Source organism: Leptonychotes weddellii, chromosome 1, assembly GCF_054177405.1.
Source record: "Leptonychotes weddellii isolate Sample4059 chromosome 1, ASM5417740v2, whole genome shotgun sequence".
NCBI classification, from domain to species: domain Eukaryota; kingdom Metazoa; phylum Chordata; class Mammalia; order Carnivora; family Phocidae; genus Leptonychotes; species Leptonychotes weddellii.
Window position 1 is genome coordinate 58,623,337 of NC_138369.1, and position 17,723 is coordinate 58,641,059.

Here is a 17,723-nt window from a genome sequence, read left to right on the forward strand (position 1 = left end):
TAAATAAGCAGGGGCGCCTGGGTGGCTCAGTCGTTAAGTATCTGCCTTTGGCTCAGGTCATGATCCCAGGGTCCTGGGATCGAGCCCCGCATCGGGTTCCCTGCTCTGCGGGAAGCCTGTTTCTCCCTCTCCCACTCCCCCTGCTTGTGTTCCCTCTCTCGCTATGTCTCTCTCTGTCAAATAAATAAATAAAATCCTTAAAAAATTTTTTTAAAAATAAAAATTGAATTAAAAAAAAGAAGTAAATGAGCAAAATTGACTGTAAAATCCAGACAGAAGAAATTGGCAAAGTGGCCAAAGAACCATCCTCAGAAAGAAGCTAGTCCCCGTGGTCTTTGCCAATAAAATCCATCAGTCATTCATGGTACAAATTACTCCCATACGATTTAGCATTAAGAAATTAAAAGTATCCCAAAAAATTGAAGGAATCCAAGTTTACTTATTTATTTAAAAACTTGGTCTGGGGGCGCCTGGGTGGCTCAGTCGGTTAAACATCTGCCTTCAACTCAGGTCATGATCCCAGGGTCCTGAGATCAAGCCCCACATCGGGCTCCTTGCTCAGCAGGGAGCCTGCTTCTCCCTCTCCCTCTGCCTGCCACTCTCCCTGCTTGTGCTCTCTCTCTCTGTCAAATAAATAAATAAAATACTTTTAAAAATTAAAAAAAATAAAAACTTGGTCTGAATCTGACCCAAAAATCGTATGCCTCCAAAAATTTACATACTACCTCACTGGTTAACAAACATTCAAAAATTCTTAATATGTTAACAAATTGTTTCCAATGGCCTATTTTTTTTTTCCTGAGCTTTACTAATAATTTCAAAAATAAAAGAAATCAAATGGCACAACTGAAGCAGAAAGATATCTGGGACACTAAGGTGATGTCCCATGTGTTTCTCTGCACACCCTCTGGTACATACTATTGATGTCCAACTGCCTATTAAAATACTAATTTACAATGGCCAAGGAGGATTTTGTCTAGGAATGTAATAGCCTCAATTTTAGGAAACCTATTAATATTTTTCATTATAATCACAGATTAAAGGGGGAAAACATAATTACTTTGATAAATTCCTAGATTGATGTTTGATAGGTAGTAGGAAATTCATACATATTCATAAATATTGAGTGAAGAATAGCTGATAAATAGGAGGATAAAAACTTAACAGTAATAGCTGTTAGCCTTTTTGAGGGTTGCCGATCTCTTCAGGAATTTGATGAAAACTTTGAGCCTCTCTCCATAAAACAGTAAAGAATGAAAATGATTTAGGGGTGCCTGGATGGCTCAGTTGGTTGAGCGTCCGACTCTGGGCTTAGATCATGATCTCAGGGTCATGAGATCAAGCCTTGCATCAGGCTCTGCACTCAGTGCTGAGTCTAATTGGGATTCTCTCCTTCTTCCTCTCCCTCTGCCCCTTCCCTGCTCATGCTCTCTCTCTCTCTCTCTAAAAAAGTAAAAAAGTAAATAAAATATTTTTTAAAAAAATGAATATGATTTAGATAGACTCCCAGGAGGAGTCTCACTCACTTATGCATCAAATAATAGGAATACAGACCCCAGCCCCAACTGTGGACCCTGACGTGGCCTGTGAGCCAGCTCCAGTGCCTCAGCCAAAGCAGCCCCTGGAGAACAGTGACTTAGACGATTACCTACCTGCAAGAGCAATGTGGAAGTCCAGGAGTCCGGGCGCCTGGGTGGCTCAGTTGGTTAAGCGACTGCCTTCGGCTCAGGTCATGATCCTGGAGTCCCGGGATCGAGTCCCACATCAGGCTCCCTGCTCAGCAGGGGGTCTGCTTCTCCCTCTGCCCTCTTCCCTCTCGTGCTCTCTGTCTCATTCTCTCTCTCTCAAATAAATAAATAAAACCTTAAGGAAGTCCAGGAGTCCATCAGAGAAGTTCCAGCACACTGTTGGAGCAAAAACAAATCTAAGACTGGACACATTGGAGAGGATAAAAGTAACAGTTTGACTTTACCCACCTCACCCCTCCTCCGAGGTGGCACAACTCAGTGCCAAGAGAGCCTTTCTTGGCCTGTGATTTCTCCCATGGGAGAAAGTAAGACCATGTAAGTGAGCACCCAGCTTCCCCAGCTGTGCAGGACACTACCAAAGAAGTCTGTTTATTGCTCACCCCATTCAGAATACTGAGTCATAATCTACATGACTAGGAGATGGTGAGCAGCTATGAGAACAGCAGCCAGGGCTCAGAATGTATCAAGTGGACTCAGATCCTGTTAACTGCATCATGGACTCCCATCTAGAGACCGGACCACCACTGGGACACCTCATCCATAGGTCTCCCCATTGTCTCAGACACCCCCCGTGCTCTGTGTGCCTTACCCACACACATCTCCACCACATGGCTGGCTCCCTATGTGCACTTCCAATGGCTATAACGAAAGCAAGCTTCAGCAAATGGCTAGTGAGCATGCATACAAGGCATGACTAAATCTGTGAGCAAGAGAGAAACCACAAACTTGAGGATAGCACTGCCCTTGGGAAAGCAAAAGGGAGGTTGTCAGCACTCAGCCTGTGCATTGCAGAATTGAGAGAAGGCATACAAGCTTTAAAATTCTGCCTGAGGAGGGAGAAAGAAGTGTGGAGCAGGAGTATCCATAGAAGGTCTGAGAAAGCCTCAGAATCCCTGGTAAAGCTGATGGAAGGTATTTCTCTCCTGAAATCAGTCAGTAAAGACTGGAGGAAGTGATTGCTACTTCAAATGCAAAGATAGCAACACAAGACTTAAAGGAACATGAAAAATCAAGGAAACATGACACCACCAAAAGATCACAATAACCTTCCAGTAACTGACCCCCCCAAAAATGGAGATTTGTGATTTACCCAATGAAGAATTCAAAGCATCTTTTTAAAGGAAGCTCAATGAGCTATGAGAAAACATGGAAAGTCAATTCAGCAAAATTAGGAAAACAATGCATAAAACAAAATGAGAAGTTTAACAAAGAGGTAGAAATCATAAGAAGGAACCAAACAGAAATTCTGGAGTTGAAGAATACAATGAATGAAATGAAAGATGCCATAGAGAGAATCAAGAGCAGAATGGATCAAGCAGAAGAAAGAATATGTGAAGTAAAAGACAGGACCTTGGAAATTATCCAGCCAAAGGAGAAGAAAAGAAAAGAATGAAGAGAGCCTATGTGAACTACGGATACTATCAAGAGAAGCAATCTGTGAATTATTAGAGATCAAGAAGGAGAAGAAAGAGAGAAGGGGGCAAAAAGCTTGTTTAAAAAAATGATGGTTGAGAGGTGCCTGGGTGGCTCAGTCAGTTAAGTGCCTACTTTCGGCTCAGATCATGACCTCAGGGTCCTGGGATTGAGCCCCACGTCAGGCTCCCTGCTCGAGTCTGGCAGGGAGTCTGCTTCTCCCTCTCCCTTGGCTCCTCCCCACCCATGCTCTCTCTCAGTCTCTCTCACTCTCTCTTAGTCTCTGTCTCTCAAATAAATAAAATCTTTAAAATAATAATAATAATGGTTGAGAACTTCCCAAATCTGAGCAGAGATTTGACCATCCAAGTTCATGAAGCTCATAAGTCCCCAGACAGGTTAAACTCAAAAATTTTTTCTCGAAGACTCATCATAATAAAACTAACAAAAATGAAGGATAAAAAGAATCTTAAAAACAGCAAGAGAAAAGAAGCTTATCACTTAATAAGGGAATCTTCATAAGGCTATCAGCAGATTTCTCAGCAGAAACCTTACAGGCCAAGACAGAGTGGAATGACATACTCAAAATGCTGAAAGAAAAAAAAGAACCTGCCAACCAAGAATACTTTATCTGACGAAGTTGTCCTTCAGAATGAAGTACAGATAACCTCATTCATTCCCGGACACACAAAAGCTGAGGGAGTTAAGCAACACTAGACCTGCCTTACAAGAAATGCTGAAAGTTCTTCAAGCTGAAATGAAAATGCTCTAATTAATAATATGAAGGCATGAAAATATACAACACACTGATAAAGGTAAATATATGGTCAAATTCAGAATATTCTAATACTGTAATATGGTAGTGTGCTAACCACTTAATGCCAGTAAAAAGATTAAAGGACAAAAATATTAAAAATAACTATAGCTACAATAATTTGTTAATGAATACACAATATCAAAAGAGGTAAATTGTGACATCAGAAAACATAAAGGGAGAGAGTAGAGGGTAGCTTTGCACGCCATTGAAGTTAAGTTGCTATCAGCATAAAATAGTTCACTATATCTGTAAGATGTTTTGTGTAAACCTTATGATACAAAGCAAAATCTACAGTAGATACACAAAAGATAAAGAGATGGGAGTCCAAGCATACCACTACAGAAAATCATCAATTCACAAAGGAAGATGGCAAGAGAAAAAGAAGGGAACAAGAGAACAACAAAACAGCCAGAAACCAATTAATGAGATACATTAATTAGTCCTTACCTGTGAATAGTTACTCTAAATGTAAGTGGATTAATTTCACCAATCAAGAGACATAGAGTGGCTGAATGGATAAAAAAACAAGACCCAACTACACACCGCCTACTTCAGCTTTAAGGGCGTACATAGGCATAAAGTGAAGGGATGGAAAAAGATATTCCATGAAAATGGAAACCAAAAGAGAACAATGGTAGTTATAATTATATCAGACAAAATAGACTTTTACTCAAATGCTATAATAAGAGGCAATGTCATTATAAAATGATAAAAAGGTCAATTCATCAAGAGTATGTAAAAATCATAAATATGTATGCACCCAATATTGAAGCATCTAAATATATTAAGCAAATACAAACAGATCTGATAGGAGAAATAAACAACAATACAAGAGGGGTAGGGGACTTCACTACCCCACTTTGAACAGTGGATAAATCATCCAGACAAAATCAATAAGGAAATGTTGGATTTGAACCAAATGGACCTAAGATATATATATATGGAACATTCCATCTAACAACAGCAGAATACACATTCTTTTCAAGCTTACATGGGGCATTCTTCAGGATAGACATATGTTAGGTCACAAAACAAGTCTTAACAAATTTAAGAAGGTTGATATCATGCTAAGTATCTTTTCCAACTACAGTGGTATAAAACTAAAAATCAATAACAGGACGAAAACTGGAAAATTCACAAATATGTGGAAATTATATAACACACTCCTAAAAAGTCAATAGGTCAAAAAAGAAATCAAGGGGTGCCTGGGTAGCTCAGTCGGTTAAGCATCTGCCTTTGGCTCAGGTCATGATCAAGCCCCGTATCAGACTCCCTGCTTGGAGGGGAGTCTGCTTCTCCCTCTCCCTCTGCCCCTCATCCCTTCCCCCACTCATGCACTCGCTCGCTCACTCTCTCAAATAAATAAAATCTTTAAAAAATAATAAAGTAATAAAATAAATCAAAGGGCAATAAAAAAAATCTTTGAACAAATGAACATGGAAACAAAATATATCAAATCTTATGGGATGTCGCAAAAGCGATTCTAAGAGGGAAGTTTATAGTGATAAATGCCTACATTAAGAAAATAGAAAGATCTCAATAAATAACCGAACTTTACACCTCAAGAAACTAGAAAAAGAAGAACAAACTAAGCCCAAAGTTAGCAGAAGAAACAAAAAACAGAGCAGAAATAAATGAAATAGAGACCAGGAAAACAATAAAAAAGATCAATGAAACTTGAGCTGGTTTTGAGGAAAAAAATAAAATTGACAAATCTTTAGCTAGACTAAGGAAAAGGAGACAAGATTCAAATAAATAAAATCAGAAATGAAAGAGGAGACATTGCAATCGATATCACAGTAATAAAAAGTACCATGAGATAATACTATGAACAACTGTATACCAACAAGTTGAATAACCTGGAAGAAATGGATAAATTCCTAGAAATATACAACCTACCAAAACTGAATCATGAAGAAATAGAAAATCTGAATAGGCCAATAATGAATAAGAAGACTGAATCAGTAATCAAAAACCTCCCAACACAGAAGAGCCCAGGACCAGATGGTACAGTGGTTCATTCTACAAAACATTTAAAGAAGAATTAACGCCAATCCTTCTTAAACTCTTCCAAAAAAATAGAAAAGGAAGGAATACTCCCAAACTCATTTTATAAGGCCAGTATTACCCTTTTATCATAGCCAGATAAGGACTCTATAAACTGCAGGCCAATATCCCTGATGAATATGGATGCAAATATTCTCAACAAAATATTAGCAAACTGAATTCAACAACACATTAAAGAATCATACACCATGATCAAGTGGGATTTATCTCTGGGATGCAAAGGTGGTTCAACATACACAAATCAATAAGTATAATATACTACACTAATATAATGAAGGATAAAAATCATGATCTTCTCAATAGATGCAGAAAAATCATTTGACCAAATTCAACACCCTTTCATGATAAAAAGTCTCAATAAATTGTGCATAGAAGGAACATACCTCAACATAACTCACAGATGACAAGCCCACAGCTAACATCATACTCAATGGTGAAAGACTGAAAGCTTTTCTTCTTTTACAAGGGTGCCCACTCTCACCACACCTCTTCAGCATAGTACAGGAAGTCCTATCCAGATCAGGCAGGAAAAAGAAATAAAATGCATCCAATTTGGAAAGGAAGAAGTAAAATTATCATTGTTTGCAGGCAATATGATCTTACATAGAGAAAATCCTAAAGACTCTACAAAAAAACTATTAGAGCTAATCAACAAATTCAGTAAATTTGCAGGATACAAAATCAATATACAGAAGTCAGTTGTGTTTTATACACTAACAAAGAAACATCTGTAAAAGAAATAAAATAATCCCATTTGTATTACCATCAAAAACAATAGACTACTTAGGAATAAATTTAACCAAGAAAGTGAAAGATCTGTACTCTGAAAATTATAAGACTTTGATGAAAGAAATTGAAGAAGACATGAACGAATCGAAAAATACCCCATGTTCATGGATCAGAAGAATTGATTTTGTTAAAATGTCCATACTATCCAAATCCTTCTATAGAATCAATGCAATCCCTATCAAAATTTTATCAAAATTCCAATGGCATTTTTCACATTAATTGAAAAAAGCAATCCTAAAACTTGTATTAAACCACAAAAGACATCAAATAGCCAAAGCAATCAACAAAGCTAGAGGCTTTGCACTTCCTGATTTCAAACTATGCTTCAAAGCCATAGATGTCAAAATAATATGGTACTCGCATAAACAGAGACATTTGGTCAATGAAACAGAATCAGGAGCCCAGAAATAAACCCTTATATCCTCAATTGGGAATACTCAATGGTAAAATGATAGTCTCTTCAATAAATAATAAGGGAACACTGGATAATCTCATGCAGAAGAACGAAACTGGACCCCTATCTTACACTACTCACAAAAATTAACTCAAAATGAATTAAAGACTGAAGCTCTAAAACTCCTCAAGAAACATAGGGAAAAATCTCCTTGACATTGGTGTTGGCAATGATTTTTTGGATATGACACCAAAAGCACAAGTAACAAAATAATACGTGAAATAAATAAGTGGAACCACATCAAACAGAAAAGCTCATGCCTAGCAAAAGAAATAGTCAATGAAATGAAAAAGCAACCTACAGAATGAGAGAAAATATTTGCAAACTATTTTTATGATAAAGGTTAATATCCAAAATATATAAGGAACTCCTACAATTCAATAGCAAAAAGCGAACAACCTGATTTAAAAGTAGGCAGAGGATCTTAATAGACGTTTTTCCAAAGAAGACATACAAATAACCAATAGGTAGGTACATGAAAAGATGCTTAACATCACTAATCATCAGGGACATACAAATCAAAACCCCAATGAGATATCACCTCACATCTGTTAGAATGGCTGCCATCAAAAAGAGAAAACAAGTGTTGGTGAGGATGTGGAGAAAAGGGAACCCTTGTGTACACAGTTGGTGGGGATGTAAATTGGCACAGCCACTGTGGAAAACAGTATGGAGGTTCAACTACCATGTGGTCCAGTAATATCCAGTAATGTCTGGGAATATATTCAAAGGAAATGAAATCAGGATCTGTAAGAGATGTCTGCACTCCCATGTTTATGGCAGCATTATACAGTAGCCAAGATATGGGAACAATCTAAGTATCCATCTACAGATGAATGGGTAAAGAAGATGTGGCATATATGTACAATGGAGTATTATTCAGCCATGAGGAATAAGGAAATCTTGCCATTTGTGACAACATGGATGGACCTTGAGAGTGTTATGCTAAGTGAAATAAGTCAGAGAAAGACAAATACTGTATGATCTCATATGTGAAATCTAGAAGAGGTGAACCCATAGAAACGGAGAGTAGGATGGTGGTTGCCAGGGTCTGTGGGATGGATGAAATGGGGAAATATTGGTCAAAGAGTACAAACTTCCAGTTATAAGATGAATAAGTACCGGAGATCATACAGCATGGTGACTGTAGTTAATAATACTGCATTATATACTCAAAAGTTGCTGAGAGAGTAAATCTTAAGTGTTCTCACCACACACCAAAAAAATGGTGATTATAGGAGATGATTGAGATGTTAACTAACCCTATTATGGTAATCCTTTCTCAATATATAAGTGTATCAAATCATCATGTTATACACCTTAAATTTATACAATGTTATGTCTCAGTTATATCTCAACAAATCTTGGGAGGGGAAGACATGTTGATTTTTCAAAAGCCATAAAATTAAAAGGCAAACAATAACTGGGAGGACATATTGCTTAAATACATAATGGGCAAAGAATTATTTAGCCTCATAATGCTAATGGGTAAGAGGGCAATGCACATAAGCAGGCAATTCACCAAAAAAAAAAAAGTAAATGACCAATAAGCATGTGAAAAAATATTTAACTTAAACTGTATTTCAACTGTATTTAATTCAACATGTAGCCCAGAACTTAGCATATGGTTTGCGCATTCATCTTTCCTGTTTAACAAATGCACAGTAAGACGCTGGGAAAACAGCCATGAATGGGGCAAAGTTCATCATTTGTTTAGCTGAGCAACAAAAATGCAAATTGAAATAACGAAATGTCACTTTGCCTAACAAATTGGATGACTAAAAAGAACCATAACCAATGTTGCTAAGAGTTCAGGGAAAGAGGCAGTCTAATGCACTCAAAATAGTAGGAGCACACGTTAGGGCACTGGTAACTGGGTAAGTCCGAGCAATCAGAGTGGGCATACCCTTTGATCCAGCAATTGTACATTCCATCCTTTATCCTATGGAAAAGCTGAACAAGCAGCCCAGGGTACATCAATGCAATCCAACAAGCATTGCATTATTCTTGTAGGGAAACAGTGACCTACATGTTCAACAATAGGGACTCTTGGGGAAATGGAGGGGATGAGGTCCAGGAAACAGATGAGGCATCAGCTCTGCAATAGCAGACAGATTTGGTCCAGATACAAATAAGTGGGTAAATGTGATGTCAGGAAGTTGGAGAGGTTTTGTTTTATGTTCTGTATCCAACCCCCCCAATCCATCCCCCACTCTCTGAACTAGAAAGCAAGTCTGTCTTCTGAAGGTGCAAGGGTGTTAGAATTGAGGTTTCCAGATTGTAGAGAGGGTTTCAAAGAGCTCTTGCATAGAATGGGAAAGGAAACTATGTGGACAAATAGAAAGGATCCCCACACAGCAAGGAAGGCCTGCATAAGGTCAGAGATCATGAACATTTACCTGAGACATAAAGAGCCTGCAAAAGAATACAGCAACCTTGAACACAAATAAATGCAAAGTAAAAATCCATTCTATTTGAAGAAATGGTCTGTAAGTAGCAGGTATATTCATAAATCCACATCGTTGGGCATACTTACACAGTACAACTCAAGTGTCAATTCCAGGATTTACATTAGAACTCCTCATGTCAGGGGCTTCTAGTTTAGTCATTAATTTGCAGTGAAATTCGCAGATAAATCTCAAACCAAGTTTGGGAGCTGGGGAGAGCAGATAAAATGGAAATGAATTCTCTCCATACTAGGAACAAAAAAATATGACATTAAATCTTAAGAAAACTAGGGACACTTGGGTGGCTCAGTCGTTAAGTGTCTGCCTTAGACTCAGGTCATGATCCCAGGGTCCTGGGATCGAGTCCCGCATCAGGGTCCTTGCTCAGCGGGGAGCCTGCTTCTCCCTCTGCCTGCTGCTCCCCCTGCTTGTGCTCTCTCTCTCTCTCTGACAAATAAATAAAATCTTAAAAAAAAAAAAAAGACCTTTGGGGCACCTGGGTGGCTCAGTCGTTAAGCATCTGCCTTCGGCTCAGGTCATGATCCCAGGGTCCTGGGATTGAGCCCTGCATTGGGCTCCCTGCTCTGCGGGAAGCCTGCTTCTCCTTCTCCCACTCCCCCTGCTTGTGTTCCCTCTCTTGCTGTGTCTCTCTCTGTCAAATAAATAAATAAAATCTTAAAAAAAAAAACTTAAGAAAACTGCAAGTCTCCAGGAAACCCAGGAGTCTAATGGAAGAAAAGATAATGTAAAAGTGAATTCTTCCAAAATTAGGGTAGAAGCCGAATGTAAGTCAAATCAAAATCTGAACCAGATGTTTTTTAACTTCTCAAAAGAAAGAAAATCTGATAGAAAATCTGATAGAAAAAAAAGTCAAGAATAATTTAGAAAGGTTTACAAAGACTAATATAGGAATGAAGAGGACCCCTGTATTAAGATATTACAGTATGCTTTAAAGGCACAGTAACTAATTTGTGAGAGAGTGATACAAGATATAATGAAATAGTCCAGAAGTATAGCCTAGAATATATTAAAATTTAATTCATGATTTATCTCATGATTCCCATCTACCTCTAACCCCAGTTGGAAAAAGAAACCTCTTAATAAATGGTGTTGGGACAAATATTCACTAGTTATTTGGGGGAGGGGAGGATGTATTGAGAGGGGAAGGTCCTTAATTTTCCCTTCAGTGAAGGAAGGAATGGATTTTCCTGGTGTGCAGGCCCAACAGGACTTACAGGAGACAATAAAGATGTGCCCGCATCCCGTGGGAGAGGTGGCCGCACAATCTCTAGAGAGTGAATCCCTGTTCATTTACCATTTATTCAACAAATAGTTGTTGAACTATTCCAAGAGCTGCAATACAGCAGGGATAAGAGAGAAGAGTTACCTGCCTCATAGAATTTACCTTCTATTGGAGGAGACAGCTGATAAATATGTAAACAGGTTCAGGGGATGATGTCAAATAGTGATAAGGGCTAAGAAGAAGGTTAAGGAGGGCAGTGATGGAAGGGGTTAGGAGGGGGGTGAGTCCAGGAAGGTCTTTTCAGACACCATTCTGACCGAGTGTCCCTTGGACTGAGGCCTGAAGGACAAGAAGGAAGAAGTTGGGCAAAGATCTAAAAGAAGCGCTTTCCAGGCAAAGCAACATAAGCAAAGCCTTACAGTGGAAATGTCCTGGACAAGTTTAAGGAACAGACGAAAGAGCCAGGGTGGTTGGAGCAATACGGCGATGGGGAGAGCAGTGAGAGAAGTGACGGGGCCGTGCAGAGAATGTCAGCTTTTATTCTGAGTGATATAGGGAGCACCTGGAAAAGTGTCCGCCGGGAAGTGACAAGGAGGACCTTTCATTTACCAAGATCCCCCAGGCTGCCATGAGGTGAAAGGATCACATCCTTTCCCAGTGAACGTGGAGGGTGGTTTCATGTCTTCCTGGGCTTCTTCAGAAGTGAGCATGTGGCCCAGCAACATCCCAGTTACCGCCCGCAGTGGGCAAATATTTCCAATCAGTATCAGGAACTATTTTTCTGAAGAGCAGCCAGTAAGTATGCAAAAGCAAAAAAGACTGATGACCACGATCACCCCCTCTGCTGGGAAAGCAAGTCCTGCCTGCTGGACACCGACCAGGGCAGGTTCGGGCAAAGGGAACGGCCCCAGCAGCCCCCTCGTCCGTCACCCTCACCAGTCCCAAAGGAGCCTTCACCGGGTGTCAGGTTGCTAACCTCAAACAAGAAAATGACCTCAGGAAAACATGCAGACCAGGGAGTTTAATTCTGGAACGAAGGTGCAGAATTTCTAAAACTTCACTTCTGTTATCACCATTAAGACAGGAAGTCTTATTTCTTTCATACATGGCCTTGACCATCAAAACCTAGATGATTTAGGAACCCGAACATTCCTAGAGGTCAGTTCTCTAATCTCTGTTATGGTTTGTAGTTTCATTTTATTACATACGCGAATTTATTAGGTTCGCGCTCCAATTTCCTTCCACAATTCTGTGTTACCCTCTTTCATCAAGTCACTTCAGGGACAGGGGTCTGTTCTGTTCATGGAGAATGTATTTTGACGGGTTGTAGAAGCATCTCCAGAGCGCCTTATGTTTTATGAGAGCTGAAACATATTTGCATTGAATTTTTCTAGCAGATTTCTGTCAACTATTTAAGAGGACATATGGAGTTTCTTTTCTTACCTTTGAAAAGGGAAAAAAAATACATGAAATCGGCATTTGGATAAATTTCTTTGCTTCCTCTGGTAGTTTGATGGAAGCATTTCTTAAAGCCAAGACAGCATCTGTAGTATGGGACAGAAAAGGAACGAGGAGACTGTGAAGTCTGGACCACACTTAGAGCAGATTTCTTACAGACCACATTCCTTTTCACTGAGTGTCCTTGCTGGCTCGATCCTAGGCAGGTTCAGGAAGGCTCAGAACCAGAGTTTGTCACTGGGGAGATCTCAAGCTCTGTAGTGTGTCTTGGTGGTTGGTGTGGCCAAATCAAGACGCTCATTCTGCTGGATGTCAATGCGGCCCTTCTGTCGCTGACCTATTGTTCACTGATCTGATTATTCAGTACGATTCAGTTCCACAGTCACTTCCTACAGACCATTGGGTCCTGGGAATTATGCGCGGAGGAGGTGGTGTGACAGGTGGGAAGGAACGTGGGCTTCGGAGACCAAAGTCTCTGGGCTCAAATCCCAGTTCTGCATCTTCTTCTCTGAGCCACAGTTTCTTCATCTCTAGAGATGGAATTAAAACATCAACCATGTCAGGTTGTTGTGAGGGCTAAATGTAATAATGAGAAGCCTGGAGTCCAAATGGCACCAGGTGGACCCACATTAGCTCTGAGTTGGCTGCCTTCTTTCTTCTTCTGTTCCCTCCTAGAAGGGTCTCGGGAGCAGCATTCAGCAGGGGAGACGGTGGGGCCCCACATGGGTTTGATGCAACATGAGCTCCTGAAGGGCTTTTCTACACTGCATGAGCGCCACCCCTTTGTGTTCAAACAGGTCCTCAGAAGAGCCCTGGTAAAGCTCTTCCCTGCGTTACCTGGGATGTCCACGGTCTCCCGTTGGCCGCCTGAGGAACGTTCATTCATCACAAGGCTAAAAGGAGAACAGGAGGGCCCCACACTTTCACCATTTTCTCCTTTTTTACCAACCCAGCTATGAAGGTTGTGTCCACCCCAACCCACTCGGGAGACTTGACAGCAAAAATGATAGATTCAAGGGGCGCCTGAGTGGCTCAGTCGGGTAAGCGACTGCCTTGGGCTCAGGTCATGATCCCGGAGTGCCGGGATCAAGGCCTGCCTCGGGCTCCTTGCTCAGCGGGGAGTCTGCTTCTCCCTCTGCTCCTCACCCTGCTCGTGCTCTCTCTCTCTCTCTCAAATAAATACCTTTTTTCAAAAAATGACAGATTCAAAATAAAGACTAAACGGATGACCTGAAACTTATTCCATCCTGGCCATTGGTAATCACAGTCTCTTGGGTGGTCAGAAAGGATCCTTGAAATATTATATTTTCCCTTATTCCAAGAGCCCGTTGAACCCTTCTTTCTCTGCTGGCATTGAAATCTCCTTACTGGTGTCAGTTTGTGCCAGTTCACTGGGCTCACTCAGAGGCTCACCCGGCTGGGCTTACAGCCCGTCCTGCTGCCCCCCTCCCCACTCGGCAGCCACAACATGCTCTCAGCTCTCTTTCCAGAAAACCGCTCCTCACCCTTGTACTCCCCCGCAGCTGCTCCACCCCAGGCCCCACGGACCTTGAATTCCAGCTGCAGTAAGAGTTTCCGACGCTTTTCTCTGCCTCAGGTTCTCCCCAGCCCTCAATCTGTCCCTCCTCTGCCAGTCAGAACTGCTTTCCTAAAAACCTGAGCCTCTCAAGAGGCCTGTGAGGAACCTGGGCTTCAAAACCAGGCGGATCTGGGTGCAAAGCCAGCTCCTTCAGGGCAAACCCCTCTCTAAGGCTCAGCTCCTCATCTGGGAGATGTGATCATAGTACGTGCATCAGAGGGTGGTCAGGAGAGCTCAGGGAGGCAAGGCCAACGAAGTGCTCATCCCAGAGCTCGGCAAGCAGTAAGTGCTGGGGAGATGCTCTGAGGGCCCGCAGTGGCGCCTCGTTGCTGGGAGCACAAAACTCAGACTCCTGAGCTTGGCATTCGGGGCGCTGCTCTGCCCCCATCTCCCTACTGTTTGTCATCCTCTGCACATCCCAGGCTGTGGTGGCGGTCCCCATGTCGTCACACCTCCCGGACTGGTGTCCAAAGGACCCTCCTCATCTTCGCTGTTTCTTAACTTCTTTCTTGTGCTTCTAGACCAACCCCAAAGTCACAGAGCGGTGGGGCCCCTGCGGATCTGCAGCCCATTGCTCACAGTGCAGGGTAGGGCCTGTCTTCTGCTACCTGCCGTTGGTCTTCGTGTCCCTCTCCCCTCTGCTCTCTGAGGACAGGGACAATGGCTGACTCGCCTCTGCATGGAGTAGACTCTTCCTGAAGGCTTGCATTCAGTTAGTGATGATGGGAAATAGCAGGTGATGTTTGAGGGCCTGGTTGATTCAGTTTCCCGGCTAGGCAATGGCATCCCTTGTTTTTATTGCATATCAGTACGCACGATTCACTCTGCTCCCAGTCAAAGGGAAATACGGGCGTGTGTATTTCCCAGGATATATGTGTGTGCCTGGCAGGGGCCTGGGGGGAGGGGGGGTGTCTGTGTGTCCATGTCAGGTTGTCTACTGTCATTTCTTAGGACAGACCATTCTATACTCAGATATTACATTCTCCTTTTTTGATGTTAAGTTACCCCTTGTTTATGAAATTATGGCAGTGGTAGGTAATACTAGATCATAGTGGCTTTTTTTCTCTTTTTAAAATATTCTTTTTTAAAAAAGATTTTATTTATTTATTTGAGAGAGAGAGTGAAAGAGAGAGCACAAGCTGGGTGAAGGGCAGAGGGAGAAGCAGACTCCCCACTGAGCAGGGAGCCCGATGCCGGGCTCGAACCTGGGACTCCAGGATCATGACCTGAGCCTAAGGCAGATGCTTAACCAACTGAGCCACCCAGGCTCCCCTCTTTTTTAAAATATTCTTAGTTGGCAAGTAAAAAACTGGGAAATGAAGAGCAGTAAAGTTTAACTTTTTTTCAGTAAAGAACAGTAAAAAGCATTCTTCAAAACACCAAGTAGGCAAGCGAAGCTGTTTCGAGAGCATGGTATGTAATGGAAGGCATCTAAGTCACAGGCCGTCACCAGTAACAGGTCCACCTAGAGGCAGCGGGGCAGGTGTATGTGTGTGTGGGGCGGGGGGGTAGTGTTGAGGAGGGGCCCATTGTGTGGACACTTGACACATGCTGTCTAATTTAATCTCCAAAGCCCCTTGCGCTAGCTGGTGTTATCTCTGTCACAGCAGAGGCTCAGAGAGGTTAAATCATTTGCCCAAAGTGTCCCAGACAGTGAAACCTGAATTTCCCAAGCCTCGTGGTCTGGGTGTGCAATGAGGAGGTCACATTAGCATCAGTCCTGAGTAGGAAGCCACAGGGCCACGGCACCCACCGCCCCCGCCCACCATCTCCCTATAGCAGTTGGGGGAAGCTAGGAAGGCTTCTCCTAAGTGTGCATGGACAGCCCTGTCATAGGGGCCTGCTTGGGGCCTTCACAAATGTCTAGTGGGGGCAGCAATGTGTCCCAGAGGACAGGCCTCAGCAGGCCGCTGTTGCCCGCATGCCTTCTCACAGAGGACTCCAGAGCAGCCATATCAAGGCCAACTTACGACTTCCCTGTACCCAAGCATTGCTGCCCTCATGGGCCCTTTCTTCCATAAAACACACTTACAAATCACATTTTACAACTATGTTGATTTCGATTAATACATTATCGTGTATTAAAACATGTTCCTGAACCTAAGAGTTCTTTTTTTATCTTCTGATTTTAAAAGAAATTAAAACATTTGCATAGGCTCCTAAAAGAATGATGAGCCGTAGGCTCCATGCTTGCTGAGCTCAGCGGACAAGGAGGCCCTTTGTAAGACCCTGCCAGAGCGGGAGTCCCCTCACCACTGCCCACCCCTGTTTCATGGATTGGCCCATGGACCTCAAAGCATACTGCCTGCTTCTGTATCTCACAAAAACCCTAGTGCCCAGGTCCCTTCGGCCTCTGTTTAGCTTTTCTACTCTTGTTATAGGCATCAGAACAGTTCCCAAGGTAGAGCTAGAAAAATTCTTCTTCTGCCCCAGACACCTGCGCACATCATTTAACCCACAAAGCTTTTTTCCCACATTATATTCGATGAGATCATATCAAGACTTGTATCAAGTCAAATAAATAGACAGCCCAGGCCTCCGTCACAGCCCCAGTCCATCACACACAGCCAGACGTGGGGTCTGTTTTGGCCCAGCTGAGTCAGGCAGACACAGGGGTGTGCCTGGGTACAGCCGGGGCTGGAATCAGTTCTCTGGCATCCAGAGTGTTCCCTCTCTGGGAAGCCAGGCATTTCACGCGCTCCCGCTGTTCACATGTTGGCAAGCTTGGGATATTCTGGTAAGGAGCATTCCTGTCTATTCCAGCTTGAAATGAGTCTGCATTTCTTTGTCCAACACAAAGCTTTGAAATGAATGATGACGCTGGAAAAAAAAGTCTCAGGAGAGTTTGCAAGGATTGCTAATAAGCAAGTATATCTAGCGTTTAGGATAGAAATGGCCTTTTCTTTAGAACTCTATAGAACTCAGAATCTGCCACGGGCAATACCTTGCATTCTGCATGTCTTTGGCAAACCGTTTATAAGGAAGAGTAAGGAAGAGGAATTTGTTCTGGCAACATGTTTTATATGAAGAGGGAGTGTATGGGCACAGGATGGAGAAAGGCTTTAAGGCTAAAGTTTGTGAGCAGTGAGAAAAAAAGGAAAGAAGTCTTGCTGCTCTCTGCAGTCCCTAGAGAGAAAAGAGCAAGACAGCTGGGGTCTATGACTTGGGTACTGCCCTGCTCTTCTGCTTTCTTGGACCCATTGAAATGGCCACCATGGCAGGACCCCAGCCTCGGAGTGGTACATAACCTTCTGAAAGGTCTGCCTTGGTCTGGCTTTTGCTTACAGGCAGGCAGGAAACATGAGTCTTTGTTGAAGTTGCTTATTTTGATGCCTCTGGTGAGTGACCGAGGAAACCGGAGTGCTTCTCGTCACCTTCTATACTCCGAGTGTGGGCTGTTTGGGCCCGCCCCAGAGGTAGTGAGGTCAGCATTATGGATTTGACGTTCCACGTGGGGCTGGGACACAGACTGAACCCTAGAAGTGGACACTCGGGCTCTCAGCAGCAACCATCAGTGGTTGGGAGACCGAGACAGGTGGGTGTCTCAGAGCAAACAGATCCCATGGTGGCTCAACCACCGAAACCATGCTCTAGCTTCTCCAAGTCATGTTGGCACACACCAAGCATTTAAAAAGGGAATCGTGCCGGTATCTGGCGCTTAATAAAATTTGTCATTTAATTTGTATGTCTTTGATCACTAGAAGGTTG

At 42.4% G+C, this 17,723-nt stretch overlaps 1 protein-coding gene and 1 long non-coding RNA gene across 3 annotated transcripts in view; one reads left to right on the plus strand and one right to left on the minus strand.

Moving 5' to 3' along the window:
- The window catches only part of MYRIP (myosin VIIA and Rab interacting protein), an 86,680-nt gene that overhangs the window by 48,431 nt on the left and 20,526 nt on the right, over nucleotides 1-17,723 (plus strand). The window lies entirely within an intron of this gene.
- LOC115944795 (uncharacterized) overlaps nucleotides 1-17,723 on the minus strand; it is an 89,442-nt gene that overhangs the window by 20,069 nt on the left and 51,650 nt on the right. The window contains exon 3 of the long non-coding RNA XR_014146461.1: nucleotides 1,653-1,904. This is a non-coding gene — a long non-coding RNA (uncharacterized LOC115944795). The remainder of the gene's footprint in view (nucleotides 1-1,652; nucleotides 1,905-17,723) is intronic.